At 39.6% G+C, this 24,089-nt stretch overlaps 1 protein-coding gene and 1 long non-coding RNA gene across 9 annotated transcripts in view; both read right to left on the bottom strand.

Moving 5' to 3' along the window:
- TJP1 (tight junction protein 1) overlaps positions 1-24,089 on the bottom strand; it is a 375,977-nt gene that overhangs the window by 149,119 nt on the left and 202,769 nt on the right. The gene's annotated exons all lie outside the window — the stretch shown is intronic.
- The window catches only part of LOC131516152 (uncharacterized), a 51,488-nt gene that overhangs the window by 25,979 nt on the left and 1,420 nt on the right, over positions 1-24,089 (bottom strand). The window lies entirely within an intron of this gene.

Below are 24,089 nucleotides of genomic sequence, written 5' to 3'. Positions count from 1 at the left end.
TTGCAACTAGACAAGAAATGAACAAGAAACAAAAGACTAAAAATACATAGGAGAATTTAATTTACTATAAAGGTACATGGTAAAGATATATTTTATACTATAATGGTAGCATATCAAAGTGATTACTCAAAGTGTTCAATGCAACTAAGTAGCTATCTGGAAAAAAATGAAGCCAGATTTCTTTCACTCCTTATACCAAAATTAATTTCAGATGAATCAAAGTTTCTAAGTATAAAAAGGAAGCTATAAGAGAAAGTGTTGGTGAACAGAGTATCTCAAAGATGGACAGGATGGTCTCTTTCTATGCAACACATAACACAAAAATAAAAAAACAAATAGGGAAAATATTTGTATCACAGATACAAAGGGCTAACTTCCTTAATTTAGAAAGTGCTCATACAAACAAAAAAATAAATAAATAAACTAACAGAATAATGAATCACAGAAAATCTGAAGGAAGGAAATACAAATCTCTAAAACAAAACAAAAAAATCATTAAAAAATGCTCAACTTCACACATATTTGAAAAGGCAAAATCAAATAATGAGATACTATTTCTTTTCCGCACCCCACTGCAAAACTCTGGGGAGGCCCTGGGTCACTGAGATATTGCTTGAGGGGAGTAAACATTACATGCAGTATTTCTGGGGGATTTGGCAATGTTTATCAACATTTAGGAAATCTGAATCTCAGCAATCCCTGGGCCAAAAAGAATTTACCCTATAAATAGACTCCCATAGTCTGAGGTTCCGCTCTGAGGTCAAGGTTGCAGAAGGAGCAGTGCTATTTCCAGGTCATCATCACACTGTAATCAGGTTCTTTCCCACAACCCACTCACACTGCTGATTATACTCACCAATGATACCCCTTGATGCCAAATCAAATGGGCATTGTCTTGACACCAAATGATTATGAAGCTCACTGTGTGGCACTACTGACTTGCCTTGGCCAAAGATGCCTAGGCTCCAGCAAGTTGAAGGCAGTATGCTGTCCTACCACCTTTCTGATATAATATTTATATAGCCCACACAGGTATGAAAAATAACATTTACTGAATAAATGAACCAATGAATGAATGAATGTGTAAATAAGTTTAATTAGCTAACTGGAAATACCAGTGGGCAGATTAGAGACAGGATTGAAACACAGGTGAAAGATGAAAAAAGAGAGAGATGAAACTTTAAAACAGTTCTGTAATAAATGTAACATGGGTCTTGTGTGTAAAAACCGTTTATATATTAAGTATGCAAAATTATCTTACAATACATAGAGCAACAGAAGTAGACAGTGATGAATCTCACAAATTTAGCAAGTTGGGTTAGATTGGATGAAACCAAAGACTCTTAAGCTTTGGAGACTAGCTTGTTAAATAACCATGTTCCTGTAAACAGGCAGGCTCGATTTATTGTGCCCCTGGGAAATTCTCTGGAATGAACACAGAAAATGCTTCTGTTGATTAGCCCTTTTAGCTTGCGGCTGAATGTTGACCTAAAAGGGAAAGGCTTGCCCTCCAGATTTTACATAACGTGCCCTTATCAATTCCTGTTAGGGGAACTGTCCCTCACAGGGATGTGAGGAAACCTAACAAGTTCCGCCTCAGGAAGACATCCTGTGCTTCCAAGACCCTGCAGCCAAACACAAGCCGACCTACACCTGCTTGAAGACTAGAGAGAACAATTTTAAACTGAGGGCAAATGCAAAGAGGAGAAGAAAGAATGGGGAAAATAATACAACCTACAAGTTTATTGGCTGATCTATTCAGACAAAGAGAGGAACCAAGGTTGTGCATGTGTGATAACTTGCCCAAGTCACAAGGGAACTCAGTTGTGGCCAGCCCTGGAGATCAAGGGCTTTCCTCCTCCACCTGGGCCTTCTCCAGCCACCTCCTCAAATACTGGTTTGAGTAGCCGGAGGAGGCATTTCCAAGAGTTTCCCCTGAATACTCTGCAGTATTTTTACTAGACAAAGGAAATGAAAGATACTCCTCTAAAGGAGACACTGGACATTCATTTACAGCTGGTCATTGAAGCTGGTCTGCAGTTTAAGGTTCATTTACTCAACTTTTAGGTTATTTCCCATACACTTCTAAAAAAGGATGCAAAGCAGGAAATGAGGCCCAAAAGGGACACTTCAAATACTGTGAGAGTAACAGTAAAAGTCGAAGATTTTAATAAAAGTGCAAAACATTATAAAATGTGGACATATATATAGTGGGTTTTCTGGCTGCTGTAGCTAATCTTCAAGATGACACCCTCAACTTCTACTGTTCTCACGGAGAGCGAGACCTCCCACATTTACCCCCTGCAGTCCCTTCCCCTAGAATGCAGCAGAAGTGGAAGCCGTGGGGACTTCTGAGACTGGATTCCCAAGAAGCCTTGCAGCTTCCACCTGAGTCCCCTTGGAACTCAGGAACCCCTTGCTTGCTAGCCAGCCATGGGAGAAGCCCAACTACCGAAAGGCTCCCTCATGAGGAAATGCACACCAGTCATATGGGAAAGCAGCCTGGAGAGAGGTGCCAGTCGGCCCCCCGCTGGCCCAGCCACCACTGCTGAGGCACCAGACACATACACCAAGAAGCCATCCTGGACATACAGACCAGCTGAGCATTCACAGGAGTCCAGACCAAATACCATCTGACTGCAGTTCCGTGACAGACCCCTGGTGAGAGCCACTAGCTCACAGAACCAGAACCGAGAGAGGGAATAATAAATAAGCCACTCATTTCTGGGGTGGCTTCTTATTCAAGAATACATCACTGAAACCTTAGCTAACCAAACTGTGGAAAAATATTTGACTGGATTTCTTGCTATGAGACATGAGGAATGTGAACCAGAAAGGTTAATAAACAATTATTGAGTTCTCGTGCCGCTTCTCTGAATGAAAAGCCCTAGAAATGCTTCTCTAGGGGCGCCTGGGTGTCTCAGTCCATTGAGCATCTGACTCTCGATTTTGGCTCAGGTCATAATCTTATGGTTCATGAGTTCGAGCCCCACACTGGGCTCTGTGCTGACAGTGCAGAACTTGCTTGGGATTCTCTCTCTCCCTCTCTCTCTGACCCACCCCTGCTCACTCTCTCTCTCTCAAAATAAATAAACTTAAAAAAAATGCATCTCTATTTTCTGAGGTATTTTGAAGGAGGGTAGGTCTGAATGTACAGCAGCTCACAGCTGTGGAAAGGAAGGCAGGTGGTTAACAGGGTCCTCTGTGAGAGAACAAACCTTATGCGAAGGGAACAGAACAATGATGAACACAGTGGGGTCCAGGAGGCTGTCAGCTGAAGGACTCAGTAACAGCACTTGGCTTTCAATTTGAATCATGTTTGGCCCTACTGGTTATTTCTCTTACAAACTCTGGGGTTAAAGAGGTATTTATATGGTAAGCAAAAATGCAGAATTACTTGTACTATCCCAGATTATGTAGGAACATCCTTTTATTCTTTATTTTCTCTAGAACTAAAAAATTTTTTACATTTAAATCTTACTGTATCTCAATCAGAGATGATTATGGAGTGCCTTGAACTCAAATTCAAATTGAAAATATAAAACAAAGATGAAAGCACAGGCTAGAACAGAAAATAAAAAACAAAACACAATTCAAGGACAGTATAACAAAAACATATTTCAGATATGGAGAAAGCTGATACTTTGCGATAGGGGGCTGAGTCCCACGGATGTCTCATCCTTAACAAGCAGATGTGTACACCAGTCATTTCAACAGTCATTTCTGAGGTTCAAAGCTGCATCTCAAATGGACCTTACAGGAGAAATGGATGCCGCAGGAAACTGCAGAGGCCATGTCATTCTACGAGCACATACACAGGGGCCACCTGTGGGTGATGGGTGACGCTCTGTCCTGAGAGTAGCATGAACTTGGGAAATTTCAAGCAGCTCTGAGCATTTCTTTTGATGTCTATTTAGAAAAAAAAAACCTCTTATTGAATAGACCAACTCACTGTATTTTGCCAGATATACTAAATACCTCTGAGAGAGTCCCTCTATCTTTCACGTTTAAAATAATTCTGAAGAAACCATTAACAAAACAACAAGGCAACCTACTGGATAAAAGAAGCTATTTGCAAATGATATATCCAATAAGGGGTTAATATCTGAAATATATACAAAACTACAACTCGACACCAAAAAAAAAAAAAATCAGATTAAAAATGGGCAGAGGACCTGAACATTGTTCCAAATAAGACATACAGATGGCCAACGCACACATGAAAAGATGCTCAACGTCACTCATCATCAGAGGAATGCAAATGAAAACCACAATGAGATAGCTATCACCTCATACTAGTCCGAAAGACTAGTGTCAAAAAAACAAGGAATAACAGGTGTTGGGTGAGGATGCAGAGAAAGGGGAACCCTCACGCACTGCTGGTGGGAATGTAAACTGGTGCAACTCCTGTGGAGAACAATATGGAGGTTCCTCATAAAATTAAAAATGGAACTACCATACAACCCAGTAATTCCACTACTGGGTATTTACCCAAAGAAAATGAAAACACTAATTCAAAAAGATATATGCACCCCTGTGTTTATTGCAGCATTATTTATAATAGCCGCGCTATGGAAGCAATGTAAGTGTCCACTGACAGATGAATGGATAAAGAAGATGTGGTATGTATATAAATGGGCTATTACTCAGCCATAAAAAAGAATGAGAACCTGCCATTAGTGACAACACAGATGCGCCTAGAAAGTATCATGCTAAGCGAAATTAATCAAAGAAACACAAATACTACATGATGTCACTTATATGTGGAATCTAGAAAACAAAACAAATGAACAAACAGACTCATAAATACAGAGAACAAACTGGCGGTTGCCAGATAAGAGGCGGGTGGGGAGGGGGCAAATAGGTGAAGGGGATTAAGCAGTAGAAACTTGCAGTTACAAAATAAGTCATGGTGATGAAAAGTACAGCGTAAGGACTATGGTGAATAATACTGTAATAATGGTGTGTAAGGTGACAGATGGTGACTATACCCACCATGGGGAGTACTGAGTAAGGTACAGAATTGCCAGATCACTGTTGTACACTAAAGCTAATGCAACACTGTATATCAACTATACTTCAATAACAAATAAAATGCTAATTCTGGATATTAATTGTTCCCAAATTCAAAGGTGACATCCCTCGCAGCCAAAACCAGCAAATCCAGGTGCTGGAAACACCTTGCAGAAGAAGATCACCAAGGCCCTGCTGCAGGAATTTACTCTTTGGGACCCTGCTCCCCAGCCCCCAGCATGGCCTGTCATACTTCTCGGTGTAAGAGCAAAGTGTTTGTTGTCATGAATCAGTTTCTTTTTTGGAATCAAGTCAGAAACGTAAAGAAAACGTAGAGGACTATTCACTTACGATCACAGCAAAATTTTCTATACTTGATACTCTTTGTCAGTTTCAAGTTTTCATATTCTCATCTGGTAGATTTCAAGCATGGGCTCTCCTTTTCTTTCAGCTGACTCCACTTGCCTAGATGAGACCCTGGGCTTTGTGGCTTTGGTGGACTTCTTACGGGTTGTAACAAATAGGTATTTTTCTCCAGATAAATCTAGAAATCTTTGTGGTGTAAATGGAAGGCAGATCGTAACTTTTTATTTTGCTGAGAACAAGAAAAACATTTGACATTGCACAAAGTAGAGCATTAGACAGAGCTCCTACCTAGTAGGTTAAAAAATCGAAATTAAAAAACTGAGGGACAGAAAGAAAAACAGTTTTCTTCTCTCACACCTCCTCCACTTCCTCCTCCTCATCCTCTCCCCCAAAATGTACAGCCCACAGGGATCTTCTCAGTCACGCGGTTTGGTGTTTAGACACAGACGATACTGCACGTTCTCTTTCAGGTTTCCCATTTACGCCTGTCACCACCATCACACCAAAATAACAGTAACAGAGGGACGACCACATTAATAAAACAAGGAGGGTCTGTTCAGAGGTAACGTGTGTCCTTTCTCTTTGAGGAGGGTGACAGGCGAAAAAGACCTGCAGGGTGACAGCCGGGAGCGTGTCAGGGCTGAGGCTGCAGAGAACCCCGTGAAGGCCCCACTGTGCTCTGTCGGAATCAATCAGGCACTTGGCTCATTGGAACTTGGTCCACACAGCAGTGGCGGGGGGTGGGGGGGTGGGGGTGGGGAGCACCAACCTCACAAACAGCTTATCTCAGTCACAGGACACCATCAGGAATGGCATCGTCAACTGTGAGACAAGCCTGCCACAGACGGCAGTCAGAGGGACAATGCCCGGGTGAAAAAAGGAATCCTCCCTATTATGAAATAAGAGAAACCTCAGCGAATCGTTGTCTCTGTTCTTTCTGGGCTGATGCAATGGCATTACTAAAAAATCCATATTAATGGCATTCCCTAAAACAAGTACAAACTAGCAAAACCACTGTTTTAAGCAAATACAGAATTTCACATTTTTGTCTGCAAACTTGACTGTGAGCTTTTGAGACAAAGAAGTCTAGTTCCTTATTTAATGAGGAATGGCTTTTAAATACCACAACCTGAATGCATAGCGGTATCAGTATTACAAGTGTTACTGGATGCTTCTAATAACACACACACACACACACACACACACACACACACACACGTCATGTGAAAAGTGTTGCCTGATTGATTTTAACATGCATAAACATAAAGTAGAACCATCTGGGTAAGGACAGTTCAGGATTATAAGAAACAAATAATACCATTTAAAATGATTTTTAAAAGTTGTTAGATTTTCCTTCTCTTCCTCAGTGGAAAGTCACATTTATTGCATATCTGCATCTTTCTTGGGTTGTAGTACGCAAAACCTCATCTGACGGAATGATGAGGTCAATTCTACAAGGATTTCTTCTTTTAAATATAGACCCACTCCCCTCATGCCCACATCCGTCAGTCATGTAGCAGACCCCGATAAGGAGTAGGAAATCTAAGCTTAGGAACTCACTGGGGACTTCAAGCAAACCTTGCACCCTTCCCCAGTAAGTGTGCTGCTGTAAGAGGCACCGTGCCCATCCACAGAAGGAGATGAAGGCATGCCTCTAGCCTGTACTGTGCCTTCAACAACCTGGGAGGTTTTTAAAGGGTAATTTCAACTTAATTTTCATTGGTTTGATTTTATTTCACTCAAGTACCTTGTTGCAGTTGAAAGTTGCTGCTGACCTTATTAACTTAGTGGAGTCCCCTTTTCCACCTGCTACAGGAATTCCTAAAGCAAAACACTCATGCAAGTATCTGAGGACTACATTTTCCTGGAGATGCTATGTACAAGTCCATAAATTCTGCCCCCGGTCCAGGTTGTGGGTTCTGGTTCTGCCTTTGTGAGGAAAGTGTTACCATCTTCCCTGTGGGCTGCATCTCCAATGGCAAAAGGCCATTACTTCACCCAAAACTCTGTACCTGTGCCGTCCAATGTGGCAGCCACTAGCCCCATGTGACTATTAAATTAATTAAAATGATATGAAATTAGAAATCCTGTTCCTCAGACACAATCAAGGCACATTTCAAGCGACTCACAGTCACGTGTTACGAGTGGCAGCCATACTGAACAGTGTGCAAAATATTAGTGGGCAGCGTTGCTCTACAAGAAGAAAGGTGGGTTGTTCACACTCCTGGATAAGACAAAACACTTTCTACCAGGACCTACATAGCTGAGAAGACTGAAATGAGTAAAAACAACGTGGACTGCTACAGCCCCTCATTTTTCCGAAAAATGCAAGGGCAGTGTAATACCCAGCCAAGCTGTGAATACGAATCTGAGAAACCAGACCCTCTGGTCTGAAGCCTGAAATCATCTTTTTCCTGTGATAGGTCAATACCACCTCGCAAGTGCTTACATCAAACACTTATGAGAACACAGTGAAGCCTTAAGTAACTAGAATTCTTAAGTCACAAAACGGAAGTATTTCAGTTAAGTTTGAAGTCCATTCAGTTTCTCCTCATTTCTGTTACAATTTTTTGTGTGACATCAGTTTACTTTGCAGCTCTGATAACAGCAGCATTCTACTACACCTAATCCTTACTAATTCAGATCTGATTCACTGTTTTTATACTTCCATGTAAAGCAATGACAGATGCAAAAGACTTTAGAACATTTGCCTTAGTATTTGACTCAAGGATATAAAATGTATGATTATGTCTTTAAAAATAATATTTACACTTTTTTCATTAAAAAAAGACAGTTGACTGTCTTCCCTAAAAGTATAGTTTTTTTTTTAAGTTTTTATTTAAGTTCCAGTTAATTACCATACATGTTATATTCGTTTCAGGTGTACAAAAGAGTGATTCAACACCCGGTGCTCATCACAAGTGCCCTTCTTAATCCCTATTACCTATTTAACCCATCCCCTACCCACCTTCCCTCTGCTAACCATCAGTTTGCTCTCCATAGTTAAGTGCAGTTTTTTTAAAAGTTGGTTAACAGTGACTAGTCAAGTGCAATCTAAACTAACTTGATCTCAGGGTGCCTGGGTGGCTCAGTCAGTTAAGCGTCTGACTTCAGCTCAGGTCATGATCTTGGGGTTCATGAGTTTGAGCCCTGCGTGGGGCTCTGTGCTGACAGCTCAGAGCCTGGAGCCTGCTTCGGATTCTGTGTCTCCCCTTCTCTCCCTGCCCCTCCTCATTTGCATTCTGTGCATCTTTCTCTCTCTCAAAAAATAAATAAACATTAAAATAAATAAACTAACTAACTAACTTGATTTCCATCATCAAGCTCTGGACTTTGCCCCGAGAGAACCATTATGAATTCCTTGGAAGTAACATATATTCTCAAATAAACACTTCATTTTTGTACGTCAGATCATTCAGATATAATCTCATTTTAGAAAAACAGACCATGGTTCACTGTCTGTCCTTAGAATGTACAACAATCTGTCCTTAGAACAGAAATAAATCTGCAAAAAAAGGGAAGTCTCTAGAGGCATTCTTTAAAAGCCATCCCTACAATTTTAGAGTTCCATAGCTCTGTATAATTTCTAATCATGCATGCAAACAGCTCAAATAAAAAAGTGATTTCCCTTTTGTATGTATTTGTATCCACGTTTGCTTGTATAATATTCCCATTCTGCCTAGACCAGCAGGGAAGCTGATTTAGGAGGCAGGGCAGGCCTGCGATTAGTATAGGAGAAAACACCACCTGCACGTTAGTTAATGCCCACACTACCTCCCTGGCTCCTCTCTCCTGCACACATCTGCACACAAGTGGTTAAAATAGGATAAAGAGAGTATCAGACACAGTGTTTGTGGGGAAGAAACTTCTAAGAAAGGCAGCACACTGTCTTGAGGCTGGGAAGACACTGATGAGAAGTCTCAAGGTTTGTCTGCCCCCTCCTTTAGTTGTCTGCGCCCATGTTCAGACCACCTGCATTTTCCCTGACAGCTGCCTCCAGGAGCCTCCCCAGAGCCAAGACCTGAGGGCCAGATCTGTTGGTGGTATTTTTTTTCTTTCAAATATTTTCATAGGTTTCTATTTCTAATGCTGTATTAATAATATATTCAGTTCAGTTTTTACAGTGGTTTAAAAGCTCAGTATAGGGGTGGGGGGATGTGTTAAATAGGTGATGGAGATTAAGGAGGGCACTTGTGATGAGCACCGGGTTATGTATGGAAGTGCCAAATCATTATAGTGTATGCCTGAAACTAGTATTACACTGTACGCTAACTGGAATTTATATAAAAACTTAAAAAAAAAAAAAAAGCTCAGTCTGGAAATTCTAGGAAATGTCCTTCTCAGAGATGGCAATCTTGTCATAATCACCATCCTGAAGCTATACTTCAATATTTAAAATAAATTAATTAATTAAATAAATAAAATTAAAATGAAATTTAAAATGAGCAAAAGGCGTGAATAGACATTTTCCCAAAGGACACATACAAATGGCCAATAGACATGTGCAAAGGGGCTCAACATCATTATTCATCAGGGAAATACACATTAAAAAAAAAAAGAAGAAGAAGAAAGAAAGAAAGAAGAAAATCCCACTCCTCTGACCTGCTAGGACTTTAACAACAACAGAATTGTGACACCAGAAGTGTACTCTTGTATATGTGGTTTGGACCAAGTGATAATATTAATGAATGTATCCTAATGATAGTGAAAAATACCTTCATCTTGGTAGCTACTTTGAAGTATGTTGAGTATTGCCTTAAGAAAACAATGGTTTCTCACAAATATAAAGCAAATTTCAAAATTACTCAAGCTTTTATTATATTTATTGCTTTCCTCTTCCACTATATCTTCAATAATTTTTTTTTGGTATAATATGTTACAACTTATTCCACCATTTTTCTGTATATGCACATTCAGAATTTTCTGTTTCTTTGTTTTTTGCTTTGTCTCTAAAACCAAAGCTGTGATAATACTAAATGTCCTTGTCCATGGTTTGGTGTGCCATTTGGAGGCAGGTAGTCCAGTGTAGGAGAAGCTTACAGCTTCATTACCTGAGTTCAAATCCTTTTGCTCTCACTGTTGAACACTGGGCAAGTAATTTACTCTTTCTAGCTGGTTTATTTCTCTCTCTAATCTGGGATAATATGAACTGAAAGACATAGGATCACATCTATTAATTAAGACCAAATCCAACTAATGTTCATCATGTGTTGTATCATATTCAAATTTGACCCATACTTTGGATAGAAACTTTTCACCTCTATTCAGGAAGCTGTGTGGATATTCAGTAGTAATTTCCAGATACTCAAGTAAATGACTTTTAAAAAGGTGTTTTTGGACTATGAAATAGTGTTTTGCATCATATTTCATAGCATCAGCCCAAGCTAACCTTAAATTGCTCCAGTGCACTGACTAAAGAGACCAAGTAAGCCCCTCACTAACACAATCTCCCCACCAGCAAGCACTGGGGCTTGAATTTTTACTATATGTTTTGTTTGTTTGTGTTTTGGTTTGGGGGAAGAGGAGAAAGGACATCAGTAGGCTGAAAGCTAGACTACAAGGCAGATCAAAAACATGAAATGATTCTCATGTCCTCATTACCAGTATCAACAATAAAAGACTCTCTGGGAGTGCATGGAGATTTTAGGGACATTAATAACCTTTCTAAAAATGATTTTGTGACTTTCATTCTAAATAGTTAGGCAAACAACTCACTCAATAGACTGAAGAAAATGGGCCACAAAATGACCAGGAGGCACATGATATCATGCACAGAAGAGGGAACAGGACCAAAATTAAATCTGTAACTAGGTTTAAATACGAAATTCCTAAGAGACCGAGATGTCTGGATTAAACATGCTGGGCCAGATGAAAAACAACAATACCTACATGTGTAACAGAGGAAGTCCCTCTCTAATTACCTTTCCCAAATCCAGAGTCATTAGTCCAATTCAGCTTGAGGGACCCTGTAGGTTATCAATAAAGGTTAAAAAAAAAAAAAAACCCAAAACTTAAATAAATAAATAAATAACCCTAAAAACCTATTGGATAAACCTGGCAGAGGATGATTTTGAGAGTAACCAGATGAAGTTAAATAGACCCAAGATCTGACCAGCTGGCTGCTTACCTATTTGGTCTTGGTGATGACTTCATTACTCTGTAATACCTTCTGACTTGTGTCTTTGCTTTCTTTCTGCCCTTTTTGATTCTGCCAGTCCTATGACTTTTAGCTGGAAAGAGTACAAAAATATCTAAAGCAGTTGAATTCTTTTAAAATGGTTGTTTGAACTAACGCTAAATCGAGCCCTCTGGAGAGTTCTCTAAATTGTAGGATACCAGGCACATACTCTCACCCTGGCCCAAACCCTAACCCCAACCCTGGTCATAAAACCCTTACCCTAACCGTACATCTGGGAAGACAAAAAAGAAAAATTATATATATATATATATATATATATATATATATATATATGTATATACACATATATATACACACACATATATATAATATAAATATAATTTTTCATACATATATATATATAAAATATTACTCAGCTACAAAAAAAGAATGAAATCTTGCCACTAGCAACCACATGGATGAAGCTACAGAATCGTATGCTAGGTCAGAGAAAGACAAATACTATGTGATTTCACTCATATGTAAAATTGAACAAACAAAACGAATGAGCAAAGGGGAAAAAAAAAAGAGAGAGGCAAACCAAGAAATGGACCCTTAACTTTAGAGAACAAACTGATGATTTCCAGAGGGGAGGTGGGTAGGGAGATGGGTGAAATAGGTGATAAGGATTAAGGAGTGCACTTGTGATGAGCACCAGGTGTGGTATGGAAGTGATGAATCACTCTTTTGTACACCCAAAGCTAATATTACATGTATGGTAACTAACTGGAATTTAAATAAAAACTTAAAAAATAAAAATAAAATACTTGTTTGAAAGAACTGATCTAATTAATGGGGAAAAAATATGCCCCTACTTTAGTTTTAGAACTATCGTTCCTGCTAGAAAGGAACATCTAACAAATATTTCTTCCATGCTAAAATGTGGAGACCTCTGTATACAGCTTGAAGCCCACTAGGAATCTGTCTGCTTCCTTCAATTCTTGTCAAAGAAATTTAATTTGGAATCTAATAAAGTAAAAGATTTCTGCCAAGATCTAGGCTTGCCTTGGGACTTAGGGTAATGCTGGGTCCATTTCCTGCAGACTTGGAAAGCTGGTGAGATAGGTTCTTAAGGAAGGGCTTGGTGACAGTTCTGCACAAAATGCTCAGGGAATGCAGGGAATGCAGAATGTTCTGTGTTCTTTTTTATTCTGAGTTGTTTACACTTGCTTATTAAATAACCTATATTTGCTGCTCAGTTGGAGAGTAACTTTTGTATCATGACTGAGGAAAAAATTATAAAATAAATATAATCTCATACATTCCTTGCAGTGACTAACTCCCTATCACCCTCCACGCACAAGTTTTTAGGAGTGACATGGTATTTTTTTCCTTTTTAATCCCGAGATCATTTATTCTACTGCTGCCATTTAATGTTGGATCAAATGACAAAGAGAAAGAGGTGTTTTTAGGAAGGGTTTCTTTTTTCATTTCTGGCTTTAATTATGAAGATGGGGTTTTCTCCTCCTCCTTCTCCTCCTTTACCTCTTTCCCTTCCTCCTCCTCCTTCTTTTAAAGAGAAAAAGTCTCTAGCAATAAAAGAACTGCATTTCAATGAATGGTAAGTTTTCCTAAGTCTTTTAGAATGTGTGGATATATTCTACTCATAACATATTTACAGTTCAAATTTATGAAGGAATAGACAAGTTATACATGGAGCTTGATAGCCTCATCTATTTGGTGGTGGCACTGTCACAACCATGCTCCAGCACTATAATGCTATTAACAAAGTAAACACATGTTAAATATGGAAATTCCTAAAAGATAAAAATTCCTGGGAAAAAGTCTGTAGTCCCAAAGCTGTCCAAGGGCATCCCTTACTAAAACAAGGACAGCCTGTTGACTGTTCTCTCCTTGTAGAGAATTTGAAGGCATGCCTTTTCTACTAAAGTATGTGGCATGTGCTCATTATTTGTCCTTGCCACTGCACTGAACTCACAATAGGAAAAATTAAACATCTTTTGAAAGAAAGTAATTTTACAAATAGATGTCTATAATGTTTTAAGTATTCTTTTAAAGTAACACTGGAGCGGGGCGCCTGGGTGGCTCAGTCGGTTAAGCGTCCGACTTTGGCTCAGGTCATGATCTCGCGGTCTGCGAGTTCGAGCCCCGCACCAGGCTCTGTGCTGACAGCTCAAGCCTGGAGCCTGTTTCTGATTCTGTGTCTCCCTCTCTCTCTGCCCCTCCCCTGTTCATGCTGTCTCTCGCTGTCTCAAAAATAAATAAACGTTAAAAAAAAAATAAAGTAACACTGGAGAAACCATGGAGATCACCTTCTTTATTAGTTCTCAATAGGTGCTCTTTGGAGCATCTGGGGGTTAGATTTAACCTGCAGGTTCTCAGCCCTACCCCAAGCCTGGCAAATCTCAGGGGACAGAGACTAGCCATCTACATTTTTTTAACATTTTATTTTTAAGTAATCTCTATACCCAACATGGGGGTCAAACTTACAACCCTGAGATCAAGAGTCGCATGCTCTTCCAACTGAGTGCCAGGCGCCCAAAGACATCTACAGTTAATAAGTACCTTATTTCATACTATTATCCACTAAATTGTGAGAACCTCTGTTATCCTATTTCTTCTCTTTTTTTTTAAATTTATTTATTTTGAGAGAGAGAGAGAGAATGCACACACTCAAGAGAGAGCAGGGGAGGGGCAGAGAGAGAGAGGGTGAGAATCCTCACAGGCTTTGTGCTGTGAGCACAGAGTCCAACTTGAGGCTAGATCTCACCAACTGTGAGATCAAGAGCCAAGATCAAGAGTTGGACACTTAACTGACTGAGCCACCCAGGCACCTTGCACCCCCCAATTTTTTTAAGTCTCTTCCCTTTCCAAGCACAGAAACTCAAACCTAGGTTGTCCAAGAGTAGAGTGACAGAGCTAGGTAGAACTTAATCCAATAATCAAAATATCACACTACCGTTCTGTAACGTAACATTTACTAAAAACCAAACTATAGAAAGGCAGAAAAAACACTTGTATTTTCTGCAACTATCTTACAGTAGTATATTAGGTCTTGCTTATTCATTTATTCAACAAATCTTTACAGAAAGCCCACATTACATAAGGCATCGCTATCATAGCACTAGGCGCTACAGAAGTGCCCACATGTAGTTTACAAGTGAGCAGAGGTGAACCACTCACACAAGGGGATGCAATTCAAGACAGCCTGTGATAAACACCACAGGAGTGGGTTAACTAAAGAGAACCGAGAGATCTAAGTAGCTAAGCCCTCACTTCTCGTTCAGATGATAAAGAGACTTCATATAGGAAGGCAGATCTGGCCTGGCAGGAAGGAGGGCTGCGCAAGGGACTGACAGCTAAGGGCAGGGGAGGAACTCACCTAACCATTCTCATTCACCACCAAGTTTAGTAAACACTGAAGGGTTCCATCGTACTGTGGCTGCAGCCTCGGAAGGTACTGCTTTGTACAGAAGTGCTTAATGTGAACAGGTGACACAAAACAAGATCCTCCCTCAGGCATGGTGTCTCCCTCACCTCCAGGGCTGCCAGGCTGGCCACGATGGGACTGTTTTCCTGACTCCTCACCCCTCAGACTCTGCTCCTTTTCAGGCTCTGTTGTTGATGTGGATCCTGCCCCCAAACCCCACAATTTTGATAGGAAACCCAACATGCACAGTAGGTTATCTTTTAGAGATGGAAGCAAGGCTTCCCTGAGGTTGGTAAGTAAGTGAGCGGCAGCTACCAGGCTTGGATCTAGATATCCTGACTCTTAAGCCACTGTTCTTTCACTACAAAGTTCCCTTTGAGCATCTGGCTGTCAGGGAACTCCCTGAGGTAGTACTAGGAGGGAAATGGAAATCCAAACAAAGGAGCACTTCTGAAAGCTGTAGGGAGGAGCTTCAGCCTGTGAAGCTTTGTCCCTTCTTCCTGCTTCTTTATCAGCAAATGCCCCCAGTGAGGCTGAGGACAGTCAGCACAAGACTGCCTGTGTTTTCAAGCTTTAAAACCAGAACAAAAACCTGATCAACAATCAGCTTTTCTTTTCAGCCTTGGGCCAGTAAATTAAAAAAAGAAGTGGAGGGAGGAAAGCAAAGAACTGACCTAGAATTGTCAACCTTTTATTTTGGCATCTAAGAATATTTGGGGGAAAAGAAAAAAAGCATCTTATGCTTCTAGAGTACAAAGCCTAGCATACATCTATAGTTTATACAGAGAAGGAAAGCCACTGTTTCAGAAAAAGAGCAATTCTTTAAGCGGAATAAATTCAGATTATGAAAAACATATTTTACCTGTTTTTTTTTCTTTTTATGGTTTTGCCTGGACTAGTAACAACTGCATCATGTGGCCCATTGTGTAGTACTTAGGAATGACTACAGCTGAGAAATGTAAACTATGTCTCAGAGACTCAAAGAATGCAAAGGAGGTTTGCAAAAGCATTTGTAGTTTTTCAAGACATGACAACATGCAAAAGTTCCAGTGGCCAGGTTCAGATTTAAAAACCCCTCATCGACTGATCCTTCAGTCAGGAGAGCAAGCTGCATGAGATCCCAGTTTAAACCACTGTGTGCTCTAAGTAAATTTAAACAGCAGTGCAGGAAAACCAGGCTGTGTCAAAAGGTGCTGTTTAATAAAGGTTCTGTGGAATGTCTGTAAGACTTCAAGCACATCATGCCGCTATCAACATTCAATACGTTTTTACTCATTTAAAATTTTACTGTTTTGTCATTTAAAATGTTTTGTTCTTGCAAAAATTTTCAGGAAATTCAGGGCAATGCTAAAAGACATGAGACAGACACCGCCACTTAAATATTACAAAGGAAGATAATAAAATATTTATTTTTGGATGATGTAGAATCACAGGGGAAACTATCAGATTTAATTTAAAAGTGAGTGAACACAGGATACACAAAATCAAAATACCAGGTGTCATCAGTCCAAAAATATGAAAAAGGAGATGAAAACACAAACTATAAAATAAGTAGTAATAACCATAATGAGAAATGCGTGTGACCTATTTAAAGAAAACTGGAAAATTCTGTGAGAAATATGAAAAATAAGATTTGAGTAAATACACAGGCCATGCCATGTGCTTGACTGGGATGACTAAACATGTTTAAATACCCAGTTTTTCCCAAAATAATTTGTAAATTCAACATAAGTATTCCAAAGTTAATCTGAAAGAACAAACAGGCAAGCATTACAAAGAACACTTGCAGAGAAGAATCCAGAGGGGGGGTTACGCCTATCAGATACTGTATTATTTAAACAGTGTGGCAGTGGTGGAAACACAGACAAGCAGAACAACAAACCAGAGTAGACAACCCAGAAATAAAACCTACATATATTAAAAAAAAAATCAAAAAATCAATCAAATAAAATTGGGAAAGGATTAGGCAAACTGGGTAGTAAGTCAGGCAGAAAAAAAGGCCCCCTCATCCAATTCAATATACTGAAATAAACTCCACATGAAATAAAGACTTTAACAACAAAAATTCTTTTTTTTTTTCAGTTTATTTACTTATTTTGAGAGAAAGAGTGTATGTGCGTAAGCAGAGAGAACCCCAAGAAGGCTCTGCGCTGTCAGCATAGAGCTCGATGTGGCTCAAACCGTGAAATCATGACTAGAGCTGAAATCAAGGGTTGGACACTCAACCAACTGAGCCACCCAGGCACCCCCAGAAGTATTTTAAATATCCAATAGATTTTTCTACCTTAAAAGAATTTATGTTGGGGTGCCTGGGTGGCTCAGTCAGTTGAGCATCCGACTCTTAATTTTGGCTCAGGTAATGATCCCAGGGACATGGGATCAAGACCCACGTTGGGCTCTGTGCTGAGCATGGAGCCTGCTTAAGATTCTTTCTCTCTCTCCCTCTGCCCCTCTCCCCGACTGGCGTGCTCTCTCTCTAAAAAAGAAAAAGAAAAACAAAGAGAAAAAGAAAAAGAAAATACTTGTGGAAAAGAAACACCAAAGAGGAAAAAATATTTGTAGTTAATAATGATCATCAAAAAAAAGACTTTCCAATAAACAGAGATATAACATTTGTGCTAGATTTGCTAGTAGCTAGTAAACTAGTACAAACTTTTGGGAAGGCAATTTGGCAGTATATGTAACTGGAATCTTAAATATATTCCTACCCACGACCCAGTAATTCCATTTCTGGGAATCCAGCCTGAGAAAATAATCACAAATAATAAATACTCTCTGTAAACAGAGATGCTCATGACAGTTAAAAAGAAAGCAGAGACAATCTAGAAACACATTAAAGAGCAGTCAAGTAAACTATGCAATCATTCAACATGATGCTTATGGGGCACCTGGGTGGCTCAGTCAGTTAAGCATCCAGCTTTGGCTCAGGTCATGATCTCAAGGTTTGTGGGTTTGAGCCCCATACTGGGCTCTGTGGGGACAGCTCACACTCTGTCTCTGTCTCTCAAAAATGAATAAACATTAAAAAAAAAAGTTTAAAATGATGCTTAGAAATTACGTGTAATAATGTTTAAATTTTTATAATGTAAAAAAATCAAGATACTAATTGTATACTTAATGAGGAATATAACTTTACTTTAAAATCTAGACTTATTTATAAAATATTAAAATATTTCACTAAAATACCAAATATACCCATCATTATGTATGTACGTATATGATGTATGTATACATACACATATATTATATATTTTAATAAACATACATATATATACACACACACACACATCACCTGCTTAATATCTTTACTTTGTTCAAAAAACTGTATGTAGGGGCACCTGGGTGGGTCAGTCGGTTAAGTGTCCAATTCTTGATTTTGGCTGAGGTCATGATCTCACGGTTCATGAGTTTGAGCCCCACATCAGGCTCAACGCTGACAGCACAGAGCCTGCTTAGGATTCTCTCTCCCTATCTCTGCCCTTCCCCTGCTCCCTCTCTAGCTCTCTCCCTCAAAATAAATAAATAAACTTAAAAAAAAAAACTGGGTGTAAGGCCAAAAGTCACTAATATAAGCATTACCATTCATTTCAAGAGTAATATAATTAATTTCCAGGGTATTCTAAATTCCCATTTTTTTTCACCAGTCATAAAAGAAACACCACATTATGAATTAAGCATATATTAAACAATACTCATATTCAAAACGACAAGCCATTTAAGCTCAAGTAAAACTAATTAGTTTCCTACAATGAGCGAGTAGCACATAACAGTCTGCGTAAGAAGACTTCATTGTTTCTGCTTCCCCCAGCGTACGTCTGAAAACAACATTGTCTACGTGAGGAATGGCTCTGGCTCACGGTTCCCAGAGCTCCAATGGCACCTTCGAGCATTGTCACTCCTGTCATCAGAGTGACACCCTTACAGAAGCACGGGAGGAATGCTGGATGCAATGCGATGTTATTAAAAGGACTATAGACTGGGGCTGAAGGCCCGGCAAGAATAACAGGCAGTGCAGGACCCAAGCAGGCAGCAGACACAGACTGGATCTCATCAAGTGCTTTAGCTGAAAAATGCCCAGAAAACATGCTCTGCACAAGGCCAAGGACGCCTGCTCCCCAAGACCAAGAGATGGTCAATCTGTTCCCTTAGTTGAATAACCAGTCCTGGAAAGAAAGTAAGCGGAGAGGCCTCAAAGTAAATCAAATACATAGCATGTATGTACATGTATTATCTTAGTGTGAAGTACAAGATAATGTTTGAGTGATTGTCATTTAAAATATTTCTAATATTTTAATAATATATTAAATCTAATATATAATATTTTCTATATTTCTAATATTTTAGGAAACCTGTCATAATGGTCTTGTCATCTATAAGCTGCAAGATGTATCAGAAATGTATTAAGTTTGTAAATACTGTTATGTCTGATATAATCTGATTACTGTACTTAGAAGTTTAATTTATTAGGGGTTATTTTCTGGGATTAAGTTTGCTCCTCAGACATTTTATTTTTTTTATTTTTTATTTGTATTTTCAAATATTTATTTACTCTTTCTTTCATTCTTTTTTTCAGTTTACATTTTTTGGCATGTATTTTATGATTTATCTAATATATTCATATAGTGGCATATGTAATAATTTATAAATAAATAATTGCATATATTGGTTAGATTGCATCACTTTTGCTTTTCCTGGTGGGAGGGTGAGATACATCCATGGCTGAGAGTGACAGGGGCACTAGAGAGAAGTTCCAGAGGGAGGGACAGGATCCACTCGAGGCCACTTTGGGGTCTGGAGGCCTGGAGTCTATAGGGGAGGCTGAGCTGTGATCCACACTGGTTCAGGAGGACCTGGGGCTGAGGGCAGGGAGGAGCAGGGAGTGGAAAACACCAGAAGTTTTGGACAAGGCAGAAGTGCAGCTTGCAATGATGGATGGATGGGATGTGGGGGAGCGGGGGTGCCCACACTGCTGCCTGACACCCTGGTCATGTGGGGCCCCTCCAGGCTGAGCCTGCTCCACAGGGCCAGACACTGCCACCTCTTACCTAATTCTCCTGCACGGCTGCCTCTCAGACATTTTCAATGCTTAAAAACAAAATATACTATACCTGTAAATATAGTTTGAAATGTTTGGTGGAAACCCAATGAACTAAAATTATTCAACAATCCATCTTATTTTATACAAAATAACTACATTCATTAATGGAACAGTAAGTTTTGTAAATTGAAAAGGAAAACTGGCTTTTAAAAAGTGTAACTTCCATAAACTGGATATTATTTTTAAACACAAGTAACTACAACAGTTCTTTGTAAGGACAGTAGGCCCTCCTGGATATTACAACTTATCATTTACTCATTCCCCAGGCTCTGGAAGCCACACCTATGGGAGACTTTCCTGTGAATGGCAGGGCAGTCCCCTCCTCAGCCCTCTCCCCCTGTGAGGTCACACTTAGTAAATAATTCGTCCCATCCTCCAGAGAAAGCTGATGTCACGGCATTATCAAGGCATAGTCGTCTTATTAAAGATTTCAGGAGGAAATCATATACCATATATGGTATATACCACAGAGGAAAAAAAATACTATCTTCCATTAAATATCTCCTCTTTTCTGCTCACAACCTCCCTCTCTGCAGCTTCATTAATCTCTCTTTTCTCCTCTCTTCAGATACAGTTCTGACCCTCCAGGGCCCCACCCCACTCAGCAAAACAGAAGTTCCACAGTGGGCCAGACAGTGGCCGTGCAGCCTCACCCATGTTGAGTCTACCACTCTGAGTGAAAATGCCCAACAAAACTGGGTCTACTGAGAGGATCCTGCTGCCAGGGAAATGAGATTTTTCTCATATCTTTTAAAATGAAATGATTGTTAGGAGCCATCTGAAGCAAAGCGAGAGTTAAGCGGAAACAGACTAAGAAAACAGAAGTAGAGCCACTTCACTATTTTGCTTAATTTGTAACACCTTCAGCAAGATCTTCAAACTAGAAAAGCTGGAGATAAAGAAGGGTATTCTTAACAACTTCAAGGCCCAAGTGAATTACTCCCACTGCAATGAAAAGCAATTACATATGTTTCTGTGGAGCGATTGTTGGTGTGGGTTCCTAAGTGGGAAAAAATGGATAGCTGTTAGGTCATAGAAACCAGAGGAATATTTCCCCAGTTTTTAGAAAAGAGCAATGAGTAAGATTCTGAAAATTATAAACTGGTAAATATGGCATCGATCCCTAACAAAATTCTAGGACAGATTGTCGGGCAAATGTTCTGTTGTGAAAGGAATAATATATATATATATTATGTTCAATACAAAATATGTTGAAAATTATTGGGCCCCTCTTAGTCCTTCACAGAGAACCTGATGTGGTAGCAAATCTCTACACAACTGCTAACAGAGGAAAGAGAATTCTTTTACTGCTCCCTCGTCTGCTGTCAAAAAAGCAGAATCGTGAGAAAATCAATGCAACAGAAGAGTGCAAAAGCTATGAATAAGGACAGATCCTGCCAGGGAAAATGTCTGCTTATTCTACAGTAGCACTGCTGAAGCCTATGCTTCAGACTTGGGTCAATGTGTGCCCTGCACAGAGGTGCCACACTGGGGCAGGGACTGAGAGCATGCTAGCCTCCAACCCAAGCTCTACCTCCACACGGTGTGCTTTGGTGCAGGATCCATGTCATCCTAGGGACAGCATCTATTCCCACAATGCTTTGTGGCCCTATGCACACCTGACGTCAAGAGCCTGCAGTTCAAATCCTACATCCTCTACTCATCAACTTGAAACCATCCCTGGGCTTCAGTCCTCCTATGCACGGGTGTGAGTCGGCATCCAGATTGATGGTGAGGACTAAATGCTAACAGGTATGAGGACCACTGAAAACAGTGTTTGTCTCCATGTTGGGAAAATCCTGGAAGGGATCAAATCAGATCTTTATGGTCCAGATCTCCAATTCAGAGATTTTGTGACCAGAGTTGAAAATCAGAAATTCTTGGCTCAGATCCTTTTGGCCATCAACTTTTTGTTGTAGTTACAATTTACAACAGTAATGAACTTACTGTTCACTCTGTTCACTCACTTACTCTGTAGCGAACTACTGAGAAAAGAGGATTCTCTGAACAGTATTTTAGTTTTCTGTTCTCCCCATTTTGTGAAGTGGAGTATAAAACAGAAGCTTCTGAAGTAACAGATTTATTATACTTGTTCCCTTGTGAAAGAAAAGTCATAAAGTCATCCTCTGCTCCACTCCCATCAATTTTCCTCTCACTTTTAACAGATTCTATGAAGCAACATTTATGTAACAGGTAGATTTTTTGCAAAAGGGGAAGAGGGGGAAGGAATCCTATCTGATCATGTCTTGAGAAGCAAGTTTTTCACTGGTAGCTTCATTAACATTGTGTCTGGGGCCAGATGAATAGAAATGATGTCACTTGTGGGACACATAATGAAAGATGTACTCTGTCCACACACTCCATGGATGGTTGGTCAGAAAAGATTCTAAATTTGTAAACGTATGTACATGAAGGGATCTGAACACAGGGAACACCTAACCAGAACCCCTTCAAATATTTTTTACAAGCAAAAATTTCTTTAATTTCAATGAATAGTTATATTTAATTATGTCTCATAATGTTTCAGACAATATCTATCCGATAAAAGAAATACAGCATTATTTGTTACATAATGCCAATATCATCTCAAACTGAAAGAATTATTTGCACCCCCAATTCTCTTGAAGTGAGAAAATGATGAATAGATGACATGTTCATTAACTATATGAAAACAAGATATACTTGAATATTTTGGTTTATTTTGATTAGGTTTCAGCTAGAACAGTTGGTTGAAACGAAGTATGTATAGAAAAAGGAAGGACAAAGACAAGTGTTAGGGTTGGTCTGTGGGACGGAAATGTAAAGCATTACTGGGATGATACTGATTCTATTAAGCCTCTATGCGTTATTTTGTACACTTAATCAGCAGCCCTGAAAACATGAAGCCAATGTCTCATGAGACAGAAAATGACCTAAAGAAAGGAGCCCCAAAAGCCATCATGTTCCCAACCGTTAAGGAAAAATGGCCCTCTACCAGCATGAGGAAGTGAAGGTCTCTTCTGTTTTTAATTACACATGGACAGAAAAGTTACAAATCCTTATTTTATGTCTTCTACTTTAATCATTCCTTTTATATTGCAACTTAGTCTTGTCACCTTCTCTGTTCTCAATTATTAAGACAAGTCAGGGCCCCTGGGTGGCTTAGTTGGTTAAACAACCGACTTTGGCTCAGGTCACGATCTCATGGCTCATGGTTTCGAGCCCTGCATCAGGTGGTGTTGTCAGTGCGGAGCCTACTTAGAATTCTCTCTCTCCTGCTCTCTCTGCCTCTCCCCATGTCACACTTTCTTTCTCTAAAAAAAAAATTAAAAAAAAAAGACAACTCAATGTATTCCCTTCAATCATGATGCTAAGTTACTCTCCAATCTAGCTCCTTACTTCATTTGCTTCCTCACTATTGTCTTTGGGAACTTTTGCTGGCCCTCCTTACCCTGCCAACTGTGAGGGCACCCCCTGGGACAGGCACCAGTGTGCTGGAGGCCACCTGATAGGGACTCAAGGCCCATCTGACCAGAAGTGTAATCATGGTCAACCTGTGAAAACCCTCTGACCTGCACCTTCTTCTTCAGTAAAATGGAAATAATGATGTCTACATCACCACAGGTTTGCTGTGAGGTTTAAAGCCACTGGAAGGCCCATTAAGAGCTTATACATACATATAGCTAAGAGGATCTTCCAAAAGAAAAAACAAAAAACAAAACCAACAAATACTCATCTACTAGCAGGAAGCTGGACTAGCTGATTCGTTGATTAAAAATTTATTTATTAACCTTCTGTTCTGTGCCAGACTCTGTTATAGGTACTAAGGATACAGCAGTTAAACAGGCAAATATTCCTGCTCTTGTGACGCTTATATCTTTATAGGGAAAACATGATCAACAAATAAGTAAAAATGTGGATTTAATGGTGGTAGGTGCTGTGAGGAAAAAAAAAAGGGAAAGGAGGAAACTCAGAGGGGATAAGAAATGCAATTTTAACAGTTTCAGACAAAGGTGACGCAAAGTTGTGGGAGAGGAACCATGCTGCTGTCTAGACAAATGGAG

This window comes from Neofelis nebulosa, chromosome 7, assembly GCF_028018385.1.
Source record: "Neofelis nebulosa isolate mNeoNeb1 chromosome 7, mNeoNeb1.pri, whole genome shotgun sequence".
NCBI lineage: Eukaryota > Metazoa > Chordata > Mammalia > Carnivora > Felidae > Neofelis > Neofelis nebulosa.
Note: the sequence above shows the minus strand (reverse complement) of the source record. Positions and strands in the feature narration are given on the sequence as shown.